This window comes from Amphiura filiformis, chromosome 17 (genome assembly GCF_039555335.1).
Source record: "Amphiura filiformis chromosome 17, Afil_fr2py, whole genome shotgun sequence".
Classification (NCBI taxonomy): Eukaryota; Metazoa; Echinodermata; class Ophiuroidea; order Amphilepidida; family Amphiuridae; genus Amphiura; species Amphiura filiformis.
Genome location: NC_092644.1, coordinates 49,002,145 through 49,016,313, shown reverse-complemented (window position 1 = coordinate 49,016,313; position 14,169 = coordinate 49,002,145). Strand labels below are relative to the sequence as shown.

Sequence of the window (14,169 nt, the reverse complement as noted above, 5' to 3'; positions counted from 1 at the left end):
CATGGGTAATAGGCCCTCGGAACAATATCATGGCGAACTGGTAAGGAGGCGAGCGTGTCGGCTGAAATTCGGGATGGCGCTGTTCAGGAGTTCAGTATCTCTCAAGTTTGTCTTAACTTGTCCCAAAAATTAAATTTAAATAAAAGTTTAATCTTTATTTAAGACATTGGTTTGATCAAAATATTAAAAATGTTGTTACATGGGGTAGAAAAACAAACTTACTTTCTTGCATTTTCCCGTGTATTTCAATGGGACGATTATTTAGTGGTGTGTGCCCACACGGTGGTGGGCAAATTTGCCAAATTATATGGCACTGGTTAAATTGCATGATTTGAATGTTCTAGTTGGAGTAGATCCACTTAAAAGAAGTTAAACTCAAAGTTATAAGATTCAAGCTGCCGTTGATAGACACGTCAAGCATGATAACATGATTATTACAACCTGACGGTGTGGTGTTTGTGACTGCTTGTATCAACTGTCATGACTAAGCTTAGGCTTGTTCCAGTGCCAGTGGTTCTGTCTTCTGAGACTGAAGGTATATGAATTCTTGGTAAGTTGCATTTTATCTATGAAGTTTTGACTTTCACTTTAGAAAGCATATCATGGTACATGAATGTAAATTCCACTTTACTATGAGCATATACCTGTACGGTACCGTATATGATATTTTAATGGTAATATAAATAATTTATGTGATATTGATATTTATTGTCATGATTGTTATTATCATGTATCAAATGACTGGTTTGATCAGTTGAGTTACTGGTACCATTCATGCATTAATACGTAATCAATTTTGCTTCAAGACAAGTTAGTTGCACAGGCAAATATTCAAGCTGACCAGTGTTAAATATTAAATTCGGGATTAAATTATTCTTTATCACTTAGGCCCTATCAGTCAATGTGTTTACGTTAGCGTCGGTCGACTCAGCAGGATCCATAAGTTTGGACGTAATGCTAAGTGTAAAAGGCCTGTATAAAAATCTGCAAAAATAGTGCAATATTGTCACAGAGATCTGCAGGAATATCTAGGTCTATGTCCCAAGTCTATTCTAGACTCTCTATTGTCTTTTTTCTCAAGTGATGTATTTTATTGGGAATTTCGACTTGTATACATGACATGTGAAATGTGGTCATTTATGGGCATTTCCACGGTAACACGTGTTACACTTTAAGCGCATCCACGCCACTTTCCATCCTCTGGTTGTAATATAGTAAAATTTAATAATACAACAATGGTGCGAAAGCCGTAACCAACCAAAACAAAAAATCATAGCAACCGCATTGACCCTCTTTATTTCTAGCAGCAAAAAAGTTTATTGCTGAACAATAAACTCAATAATCGTTATTTAAACTTAAACACAATTTTGAAAATTTCAGACGTATATCACCAAGATTATCAAAAGCCGCTGCAAGGTCAAGGGAGTGAAAATATCACCAAGTTTATCAAAAGCAGCTGCAAAGTCAAGGAGTCGCCATGCAGAAATATAGATTTGCAAGATAAGCGTAAGCAATTGTACTTTTTTTTTTTTTCATTTCACATGAATTTCTAACAAGTTTTCTATTCTCTGTTTCTAACTTTATACTTTAATACAGAGATGTGATTTTCAGAAATTTTCCTGATTTCATGAAATTTTATTAAAAATTTATTGTTTTCAGGAAATTTTGCCCTGCACGATAGAAATTAGAATGAGACAGCTCATTTTTTCAGGAAATTTCAAAGCATATCAGGAAATTTTGACCATGTACTGTATCACATCTCTGTATTTATTTTATTTTACAATTTTACAATAATTAATCCAAGTCATGATAAAAAATGATATGTTGATAAAAATGATATTCATAAATTATGACCACATTTGCATGAATTGCCAATATCAGTTGCGTTTGTCTACAACTCAACCCAATTAATCACATTTTCAAGTTTAAATAAAAAAAAAAAATAAACTTTATTGAGACACTGCATGATATTAATTATTTTCATATTTTGTTACAATTAATCTGATTATAAATAATAAACTGATAACCATTAATGTGTTACAATTAACATGATTATAACCTTATTTCCATTGATTTGTTACAATTAACATGATTATAACCTTATGACCATTCATTTGTTACAATTAACATGATTCTATTTATAACCATTCATTTGTTTTGAGTCCAAGGGAGCATGATTGTTCACTATTAAATATCACAACCTAACTGCATCAAACTCAAGGTAAGTAGAACTGTTAATTTCTTTTAAAAAGTCTGTTTACTTTTATGTAAAAATATTTCACTTGTTTTCATATTAAAAAGAAATATTTTATGAATTATAATTTGTTATTGCATGGGGCTTGCTACACAAATTAAGTTGGGTTTTTGACTATCTTGCTGCCATACCTTTAGCAGCATGCAATAGGCCTGGCATTTTCGGGTAATTTTGTGCCCGGTACCTGGCGCATTTTCGGTGGTAACCGGTACCAAATTGCAAAAAAAAAAAAAAAAAAGTTTTAAAGTTATTTATTTTTTTGGTTTGGAGTGTCCCTGGACCTAGAATTTTTTTGCTAGGATCATTCATGGTTGATTAAAAAAAAAATTGTAGGCCTACCGGTATGTGTTTTGAACAAATTTGTACTCATTTCATAATGAATTCAAAATGCATTGAATTTGTATGCATTTTGAAATCATTAAGGGGGTACTACACCCATCACATTTTTTTGCGGGTTTTTTGCATTTTGTGAAGAAATGAGAAAAAAAAATTGGTCAAAGTGGTATGCAAAATGAAGGGGCAAATCTTCTCGTTCTATTGGTGGTATTGATAATAATGTAGCTTACATGCTTTTAATTGTACAAGCCAAAGAGAGGTACATGATGACCCCATCACAATTTTGATCATATTTGCAATTTCAGAACTGCTGACGTGAATCCACTTTACACACTTATTTATCAGCAATGGCAGACCCTAATAGTACCAAAATATTTTTTATTTTGGAAATGCATTAATTATGCACAGCTTTGAAAACACGAATATGCATCAATTTCATGTTATCAATGAAATTAAACTTATTTTCCCCCTTCCAGTTGACAATGATATGCAAAATTTGTGTTCACAAGGAAGCACATTTGTTTCAGGTTTGATACGGTTGAAATTAAAGAACAGTCAAAACAGTCAATTTTCAGTATTAGGTGAATTTTTGCTCAGTTTTCTGAGAAAATAGAAAGCTTACAAAATACGATAATAATGTGAATCGGTATGTTCACAATGGTAAAACCTCAATATTAAACTGTTGGACACACCCTAAAACTTCATGTGTAGTAACGGTTTCGTCACTTACCTGTAGCGGTGTGTATTCCTTCCACTTTGAGAAAAAGATGAAAAATCCGTGTGAAACTTGGAACTGATAAAATCACTGCTCGCTTGAAGATAAGCCGTTTACGAAATCGACGCCATATTTTTATAATTGGTTTTGACCTTTGACTAAGGTTGCGCGATACTCGATACCGCGGATTCTCTGATACCGATGCACGCGTCATTTATACCGTATTTTACAGACATGACAGAATAGGCCTAAAGAATTATTTAATGGAACGTATTGAAAAAATATTAGAAAATTGAAAACAAATATAAACAAATATTCTAATCTCTCATTCTCTATTAGCGACTTCAGGTAGCGAATAATAAATTGTGTGGTAGGTCTAGACTATCTCCAACTCTAGAGTGATGCAGAATCCGGTGCAGAATTCACTGCTTTTATTGGAGTATAAATGATCCAGATCCAGATCTCGCAGCCGGGCTCACCGCTAGGCCTAGGCCTACATTGTACAGTGTTTTGAATAATCCAATGGATTGTGGATATGCACTCAGCAGCACATCATGGCGGGTATTGGCGGGGCATGTAGGCCTACACGATAAAACATTTCAGGGTGTGTTTGTTATGTTATATTTATTACGATTAGGTACAAAAAATCCCGATTTTGAAAAATGTTACGGTGCTTTAAATAACAATTGTTTTCCTAATGTACGTACATGTAACGTCACAAAACACTTTTCAGCTACCTACCGTATCATTCACATTTAGAAGTGTATAGAAACTAGTTTACGCTGAGGGATGATTTCATATAATTTTTTAACAAAAAGGATTTTTCACACATCTGAGTTTTGGTGACCTTGAGCATTGTAAAGTGGCAATGTTCGATCCCAATCAAAGTAATTGCAAATCTTTTACAAAACATTTTCAGTACAAAAAACACGGTTTAAAATATGTTACGAAAGATTTGAAACTAGCCAATTGTAGGCCTATTGGTTTTGTTTACAATCAACACACAAATTGTGTTAATAATGTTTTAAACTTAAATTGTCAACAGAAAGAGTCAGCTGATCATCAGGTTTTATGTCTTCTTTTAACAAGAGTGGAAACAAAGGAACCCAAGAATGTGCAAAGTTATTGACTTGCTAGCATCTTAAAATTAAACTCTGAGTCAAAAATAAGCTTTGTTTCATTAATTAAAAAGAAAGTTGTAAAGTTGTTGAATCTTGTTAGTAAAGTGAAGTTTGCTACTGTTTTTATTATTACCTGTGTTGCGATTCAAATCCCACAAAGAGTAAGCAAGTTCGTTATTAAATGTGGTAGGCCTCAGTACCCCCTCCCTCCCCCAACATACACATTGACTCATTTAAGGCGCTGGATTCAGTGGGCTGATGGGCCCACCCCCCAAAAAAGAGAAGAGAAGAAAGGAGAAAAATAGAAGAGAAAATGGAGGAAAGGAGGAGATAAACTAAATTGCACGTAATTGAGTAGGCCGATGTCTAAATAATCGCACAGTCGGGACGATTGGAAGTAGGTCCTATATAGGCCTCATGCGATTATTTTAGGTATTGCTTGAAGGCGGGTCCTCGTCCTAAAAGCATGTGAAAATTACTCGGGTCCGCCGATATGCAGGGCCCCTCACATTTTGCCACCAAAGTCAGTATTAAGACGGACTCCATACCGACTTCATCGGTTTATGCATGCTTTAGTAATTGCCAATCTCAAGTTTTGCAAATTGAGTTCGGGCCCTTTTTCTGTTTAAAGCAATTGATTCAAATAGTAGTACAGTGTAAAAACAATGCAACGAATGGCTTCAATTCGACCTTCATCTTGCAAATTTTTCAAACTCCTCAGACTAACCCTTGCGTAGTGGATAAACATATGATCATTTTCGCTCTTCTTCCAACATTTGCAAATTTAAGCCATATGTTAACACAATTTGCGGTATAGGCTTACAGGGAAAACTTGTCCAAGGAAGGTTTCATAGACCATCATTTAACAAATTCGCGGCTTTTTCAAACTACAATTCTTCTTTCGCCGATTTATGTTTAAAACAATTTATAGGCCTACGACAATAGGGAAACTTGTCCAAGAAAGGCTTCATGAACCGCACATTTCACAAAATATTCGGCCGCCAAACTAAAATTTTACACCGTGAGTAATAGCGCCAAAATTGTCCACCAAATTGCATCAATTAGATCTTCATTTTGCACCAGTTTCTTATTTCTGAGGGGGAACATCCTCCATCAGACAACCTCCTGCGTCGCGCAAGCGCGCTCCGCGGCCATGTTTTTTAATTTTATTTTATTTTTTCTAAAAATTCGGCCGCCACCCCCTGACTGCTCTAGATCGACAAAAGCTGGTATCGCCCATCCCTATGGAGAGTGACATCCGTTGACATCACAGACCAGGCGGTGATGGAAGCGATATCGCCAATTTTGAGGTCGCCATTAGATTTAACACATAATCATGAAATCGTCACAAAGAATTCTAAATTTGTTATGTGAATGTCAAAGCAAAATTATCTTACTCTAAAACCGTCCGGGAATGCGACAAAGTACCCCACTGCAAGTATGATAATTTTCTCTTTGTAATTGCTAACCGTGTATTTTGAATGGGGCTGTCAGTGTATCTTCGCCAGCCTCAGACGTCACGTGTTGCGCTTCCTACGCCGCCTGTCACAGACGTAAAAAGTGGATCGCTAAAAAAATAAGCGTCCTTACCAACCAGTCAACTTTAAGACAAATGGATGAAAAGACACACTTTTACAAAGTTTTTTCATAATTATTTTGATTTCACATGATCCGTGTATATATCGCCTAGCTATAAATGAAAAAATATTTTTTTAGACCAATCAAACCAATATATGGGTGTAGTACGGCCTTAATATGACATGAGTACAAATTTATTCAAAACACATAGGCCTACAATTTTTTATTTTTTTTAATCAACCATGAATGATCCTAGCATTTACAAAAAAATGTAGGTCTAGGTCCAGGGACACTCCAAAACCGATTTTTTTTTTTTTTTTTTTTTTTTTTTTAAATTTTGAGTACCCGGGCAGGGTAGTTCCTGCCCGGCAATGTAATCTCGGTACCATGAGCCCGCCCGAAAATGCCAGGCCTAGCATGCAAGGCATTTATCATGTTATATTTGTTTTAGATCTTCATTTATTATTGCGACTCTTGTCTAAATACCACTATCCAAGAAACAGCCAGGAATCCTCTCTCCTTCCTGCAGGATCCCTGTTGTTGTTAGCTGATTAAATCTCGGACGAACAATACTCTATTGTTTACGCACAACAAGGAAGCTCCTTCCTGGTCCTTTTCTCTCTCCATTTTGGATATGCAATTTATAGGCAAGAGCGTACACCTATTTCAAAAATCTGTCTAAATATTGTGTCTGTTTCCTTTCAAAAATAGGTTTGTAAAAGTCGAGTCATGGATGATGGACACAGCACCTCCACAGGCTCAGCATCACCAATCAAGAGGACAGACTACAGATGTTGTATCATTTGCCAGGTAAAGGAGAAAGACTATCAGACAGCTAAATTGCAAACCATATCAATAGTAGGGTATGCTTCTTTATCCAAGGCGGCTAAACACTGGGGGGGGGATGATGTTGCAACTAGACTACAACAAGACTCATGTAAAGAATTTGTGGCAACATATAACCCCAAGTGGCATGCAAAATGCCAAATCAGGTATACCAATCAAAAGCTGTATTTAGCAGCAAGTAAGAGGCAACTAAATGCAGATAATGCAAGTTCACTACATACATGTAAAAAGCCTTGTACCAGGCAAGATAAGAAAATTCACCCTTTGAAGCAAGTCTGTGTGATATGTAACAAAGTGTATGACAAGAAAGGTGTAAAACCAAAAAGTCTTGTGCAGGCAAAAAAACAGGGCATTATCTATGATAGAGAAGGCAAAGAGTCTACATGACCATAAAATGTTAGAGAAAATACAAGTACAAGGAGGGTTAGATGAGCCAATTGACATGGTAGCAAAAGATGTTTGCTATCACAAATTGTGTATGGATAAGTACATCAACAAACGGGTGAAAAAAGTAAAAAACTCAGATATCCCGGGAAGTAAGAGTAGAGAGCATAACACAAAATCATCTAAGGCAAATAAAAGGCTGAAACAAGAAAAGGCAATTAAATATGTAGCACGTTTGTTAAGGAAAGATGCTGTGCATGCTAAGAAGAGGGGAAAAGGCAATGTAAGTATGGAGTTATCCCGAGAAGCTGCATCAGAAATGATTCCGGAATCCATGCTCCAATTTTCTCGCACACTGCTGCAGAGTAGAAATAAGGCAACCCGATCCCGTAAATCGACACAAAAAGTTGTTGATTTTGCACAACAGGCACTGTTCACTATTACAAAGCAGCCAACCCCTCCAGCCCTTGGTACAGCTTTTCACCTGTACAATGAGACCCGTAGCAAAAAACTACTGACCACATTCAATCACTTAAACCAGTGTGTGAGCTACACCACATTCCAGCGTCAACTTACTGGCTTGTGCGAGAATATCATAGATGCTGAACAAAAAGAAGGGATATACACTCCACCAAGCCTGGCCAAATGTAATGTTGCACACTTCGCCATTGATAACGTAGATTGGCATGAAAATACACCTGACGGATCCACATTTCATGGCATGAGTATCATTGCATTTGGATATGCAGATAGAGATCAATCTCAGTCCATCGATAAAAATACTGGAATCCAAACACAGGCAAGTCAGTCTCAGTCCATGGATGATGTAGGCCTACTGTCCAAAACACAGGTAAGTGATGTACCTAGTCAGTCTCGGTCCATGGATGATGACACTGGAATGGCTTCTGACCATGATGTACTGTCAAATGATGTACCTAGTCAGTCTGAAACACAGGAGAGGAACGTAGTTCATCAATCTTCGGATGATGGCACCTCAGGGGACACCGAAATGCTTACTGACCATGATGCATTCTCAGCAACACAGGATCAGGATATGCTTGAGCCACAAAATGGAAAATTTGGAAGCATTCAGTTGCACAACACATCAAGGCAGTCAAGAAGATCCATAGTTCATTTGGGAATTGAAAACAGAATCATGCCATGTTACCTTTCCCTTGCTGATCGGAGAAAGGCTCGATCCGTGCAGGGAATCAACCCACCGGAGCTTTTTTCTGCAGAGTCTGGATACGTAAGTGATTTGCGCAGTACATGGAAAATGTGCAGAATGTTTCCAACCAAGTTACTTGAAGTAGATGTCGATTATTCTGCGTCCACCTTTCCAGGATGGTTTATGTTCTTTAGTATGACAAGATCTTTCCAACCTGCTACAGAAATATCATATCTACCAATCATCCCCAAACCACCAAATGCAGATGTTGTTATGACTGGTTTGAGGTACTTGAGCCAACTGACACATAAGATGAATCTGAAATACACAATATGTACAGCAGACCAAGCCATATATGATATTGCTTATGGGTTGCGTGAGAGGGATTCGGTGGCTGATCGCAATGGAGATGTGTTCGATAACATGATCTTGATGATGGGAGCCTTCCACATAGAAAAGAATTTCTTGGGAGCAGTTGGAAAATTCATGAGATGCAGTGGTGCTGAAGAAATTCTGGTGAAAGCTGAAGTATGTCAAAGAGGAACAGCAAACAAGGTTTTTGGCCCTTCTCCAGACTACTATCAGGCTGTGAGAGCACATGAAATACTCAACGAGTCCATGTCTAGGGTACATTATGAAAGTTTTGAAGAATGGTGTGTGAGCGAAGGATTGGACACTCTTCACGGAGATATGTTCGACAGTCTGTCTTCCAACATTCATTGTTGCCATACACATGTACATGAAAACACAGCACACCAGACCGGCTTCAATGACACCATGCAATCAGTGGTAAGTAATCTAACCAAGATAAAGGAGCTGACCTGTAAGTTTGACAGCGCATCTGCAAGTCCAACCTTTCAGTATTGGCGTAACTATGTGAAGATGACGGATCTCCTGATGAGACTCTCTGCATCGATTCATGATGGGTTATGGGATGACTACCTTGCTGCTCTGGGAGATATTTTGCCATACCTTGTAACGGCAAGGCATTTCAATTATGCGTATAGTCTTCCATTGTACATCAGGGAAATGAAGATGCTCACACAGACAGCTCCTGAAGTACATCAACAGTTTACTGATGGCAAATTTGTTGTACGGAGAAGTGATGGTCAGGGTAATGCCGTCTCTCCTGACTTGGCTTTGGAACAAACGTACAACAAGGACGTTAAGGAAAAAAGCGGGCTGTCGGGTATTACCCTGAAAGATGCTGCACGCAACAAATGGATTTACACAAAGCCTGCTTTGTCTGCATGCTCAGGTAAGTACAAAGACATGATTGGGTTGTCATCTTCTACCTCATCTCATCACCATAAGCATGAAGGGAAAGAGTCCAAAGTACGAGAGGCTGTCAAGGTTATAAGCAGTGAGATGATAAATCCATTTCAGCACACTTCTCCAGATCTTATCAATATTGCAACAGGACAAAAGGCAAGCAAAGAAGCCCAGCGTGACCTAACCTCCATAGAGAAGATAGGCATGGATGCCATCAACAAGTCCTTGGGAAACAATGACAAGAAGATAACAACCAAAGTGATCAACACCTTCCAAGTTAAAAAGAGACGTGGAGACCAAGGTAAGAAGATTGCTAAGGGATCGGCTGAGATAAGTGTCCTGAAGCGACTGCTGAAAATGTCTGCTGCTGGAGAAGACATTGATGTGACGAAGTTCATTGGGAATTATGAATGCGCTCCCTTTCCACCGAGTCTGTTTGATTCAGACTCAAATGGCACAATTACAATGCATCATGGAGCAAAGTCCTTATTGGTAACTAACATCCTCAAGGAAACCGGTGTTACCCCACTAGACAAACTCCCTGAAACAGATCAGAAAACAGCCCTGGTTATTGATAGCATGTGCTTCATCAGAAACCATCCTTTTAAAGATGATGAAACGTTTCAGAGGTATCAGTCACGGTGTTTTACCAAAGTGAAGTCTCTTCTACCACCTGGATGCAACATAGTTCCATTTTCCTGCAGATCGTTATGACTTCCAAAGATCTAGGAAGGTATCAGAAAGGATGAGAAGGAGTAAAGGGCAAGTGCAGAAGGAGTTCAAGATTGAAGCGCACATAGAAACTCCCAGCTTCAAAGACTTCACAGCAGTGGGTTCAAACAAAGCAGCTCTTCAGGCTTTCTTGAATAAGTCCTGGTGTACAGATGGCACAAAGCAGAGGCTTGGTGATGTTACATTGTACTTGTCTGGCGGGTTTGAAGATGCAAAGGTAAGTGTATGTGTAAGCCGTGACCAAGTGGAGTCGGTTCCAGCACTGTCTTGTATGCATGAAGAGGCGGACACCCGTGTCATTTTACATGCTGCATTTAGTATTGAAAATCTCCACGTGAAGAGAGTCATCATTTATGCATCAGACACAGACATCGTTATCATGGCTCTGTACTATTGTTCCAAATGGACAGGAATGGAATTATTTGTGCAACGTCAAGATGATGAGTACATCCCTGTACATGAGATTGCACAGAAGCTGGGAGCAGGATTGTAAACTACAACCTGTCCTTCACGCACTTTCAGGCATGGATGATGTAAGTTATATCCGCAATATTGGTAAGAAAACAATCTTGACAGCCAGGAAAGCAGTAGCTTGTAATCATCTCTCAAACTTTGGCGAGCCAGGCTGCAGTTATGAAATGACAGAGGAGCTAACAACAGAGGCAAGAAATCTAGTTCTGAAGTCTGTTGGAGGGAGTGGTTTTGACACGTTGGCAGAGTGTAGAACCCACCAATATCTCAAGAGTGCCACCAGGGATATACAGGGATTGGTGCCAACAGAGAACAGCTTTCAGCTTCATCTGAAGAGAGCCATGCTCTCGGCATTAGTTATGAAGAATGCGCACAGTCAAGTACCACAGTTGCCTGAACCTGACACAATGGGATGGAAGTGGAACGCTGAAAATGTGCTTGAACCCATAACATCAACCAGCCCACAGTATCCAGGCAATGCGGAAAAGTTAACTTCATGCGGATGTGCTGCAAGCAAGTGTAAAGGGCGTTGTAGGTGCAAGGCTGCTGGCATCCCATGTACTATTTACTGTGGGTGTAGGGCAAAGGTGGACTCATGTGCTAGACTACAGGAACAACTCAATGATGAAAGTTATGAGACAGAGATGGGTGAAGAAGATGAATCAGATTCTGACGAGGAAGATGAGGATGATGAAGAGGACACAAATGATGATACAACAGCTGATGAAGATGGTTCAGACAGTGATGAGGGGTTGTCAGACTTGTATAGTGATTCTGAACAGTCCACTTCTGATGAAAACACTTAGTTAAACACCTCGGTATTGTGCTGACAAACAGTTCAACTCTTGACTGCAAACATTTCAATGTCCTGTAATGAGATTGATTTCTGGTCTAGCAGTTCTTTGTGCAGCATTTGGATATGAATTTCATTAGTCATTTCTCTTAGCAAGCTTCCCAGAGGAGAATTTTCTATTGCAGGCTGACATTTATATTACCTTTATGTCCCTGATATGCACAAAATGCATCAATTGGATATTTTATGCTAAAAGTTGTGACCTGATTAAAAGTTTGTTTTATAAATCATTGTAAAAGACGGGTGATTTTGTGGTATTCAGCTCTCTCTCTGTACTTCCTATCATTTTGTAGTTCTACACACTAAAAAGTATATAGATTGATGGATATCGTGCACTAGAGTTTATCACCAGATGTCTGCCGATGCTCCTATTTCACAACAACTTTGCGTGGTAATATCTGTACGCAGCACGCGCGTAGCATAGCAAAACACTGGCATCAGCAGACATCCAGGGATAAAGTCTGAACATATCAAAAGTTTATTTTTGGACAAATTCATTGTTTATGTTGTAGCAATTATTTTGAAGTTGAAGTACTTTTGCTCCTATAGGGCCTAAACCACTTTAGTTTCCTCAGTGGGAATTCACAGGGGTGATTTTCCCACAGAAACATTTAAAAGTACTTTTGCTCCTATAGGGCCTAAACCACTTCAGTTTCCTCAGTGGGAATTCACACTAATATTATTATATTATTTGATTTGTAAATTATAAGATGTTTGTAGCAAAGACAAACCTATAATATTTCAGGTCATTTCATCATGGCAGTTGGCAATGGTAGGCTAATGTCTTGCATGATACAGTTGTGCACACATTGTTTTTCACTTGTCCATTTCACTGCCAAGATTAAATGAAATGGAGTATAACATGAGTAAAACTAGATTGTTTGTGTCTTTTCAGATCAATGAAATGGCTCTACTTTAATGAATGCATTGATGAACAGATTATATCGACTACTACTAGCAAGTGTCATTTTGGAAATAATAATTAAGTAATTCAAGATTAAGAACTTGCAGAATGTATGTTACATTAAGGGAAAGGGGATAATAGATAAGGTGACAGGTGACATCATGCGCACACATCATGGCAATTTCCACTGTTCTTTGCCCAGCATTATGCGTATGCATCATACTTTGATCAAGGTCCATTTCATATCTATTGTCTGTCCAATTAACTTAGACACCCAGTTTTTATTACTTTTTGGAAAAAATATCCACTTTCAAAGAAAGTCATGAAAGAAAAGTGTTAACATTTGCTGAGACCTAACGGGATTTTTTGTTTCCAAAGCATTGAGTGAGAATTTACCTGAAATTCTATTGAAATTAGAAGGTTTTTCTCAACACTTTAAAAATAATCCGGTAGAAGTTGGGTACCATTATTTTGGAAGGTCTCATTATACTGGATTTGTAGGTATGATGATTTTGCATATAGTGAATGAATGAATGAATAGTACATTAATTATACTCCTCGCCAAAAATATTTGTTCAATATAATTCAGTTCATAAACTGCGGACGTTTCTTATTGGCATATTTATTCTTAGTGTACTAAATCAGTGATCCCAGCTGTCCCTCAGCCAATTATAACAATTCGGCGTGGTATTTGAATCTTCTTCTGTGCATGCTTGTGGCTTGACCCAATTCTATAATAAATACAAATTGTATGCCCTATGAATGCTCTGATGTTATTGGTGAGGAGTATAATCCACAGTACACTCCAGACGCATAGTAACTTGTCCTATTATTTGTTATAATGCACCAACTGTGACATCTTTTGAGTTATTGTGAATTAATAAAAGCATCTATTATTATATTGCATCGATGATAAGGAACCAAGAAAAAATGCATTCAATAAAAGCATAATATATCGCGACAGTTCCTATAACAAATGCACTATGATCAAATAGGTTGATAACAACATTTGATTGAATGGACTACACTGCGCCATGATTACGGTGAAGGACACCGGTTCAAATCCTTTGGAGCCAATCAATAATTTCATGCACAACCTCTATATGCATGATTACAATGTTCAAACACCCCTTACTTTAAATAGATTATCCCATCAAAAGTTTCAAGTCATTAGGAATATTCGCCTGGACCCAGATATCTTGCTGTAAATCGGTCAAAATTGAATAAAAGTAGACATGGAAAAATATTTTTTCATCGCTTTTCTAAAAAATTCTGTTAGGTCTGACAGTATTTAGTAACTTGTCTTTCATGACTTTTTGCCAAAGTGAAAACTTTTCGAAATAAATCATAAAAACCGGGTGTCTAAGTTATTTGGACAGACAATAGTACAAAAATGTAGGCATACAAGAAAGCCATTTTAAACATCAATATTATTCCAATTGCCCTGGTTGATATACACTGATGTCACCTCATCTATACATTTATGACCATTAATTGTTATTGGGCTGTTAAAATGTAGTAAAGCTAGTCTTAGA

The 14,169-nt window shown here is 37.8% G+C and overlaps 1 long non-coding RNA gene across 7 annotated transcripts; it reads left to right on the top strand.

The window, feature by feature from the left end:
• Nucleotides 1-251: 251 nt before the first annotated feature.
• LOC140137906 (uncharacterized) lies at nucleotides 252-11,533 on the top strand. 7 transcript variants are annotated; one of them, XR_011856923.1, is made up of 3 exons: nucleotides 252-550; nucleotides 1,381-1,506; nucleotides 11,235-11,533. It is a non-coding gene; the product is annotated as an uncharacterized lncRNA (long non-coding RNA). The 7 variants fall into 7 exon arrangements; XR_011856922.1 differs by having other exon boundaries at nucleotides 11,201-11,533; XR_011856921.1 differs by having other exon boundaries at nucleotides 11,187-11,533.
• The last annotated feature ends 2,636 nt before the right edge of the window (nucleotides 11,534-14,169 follow it).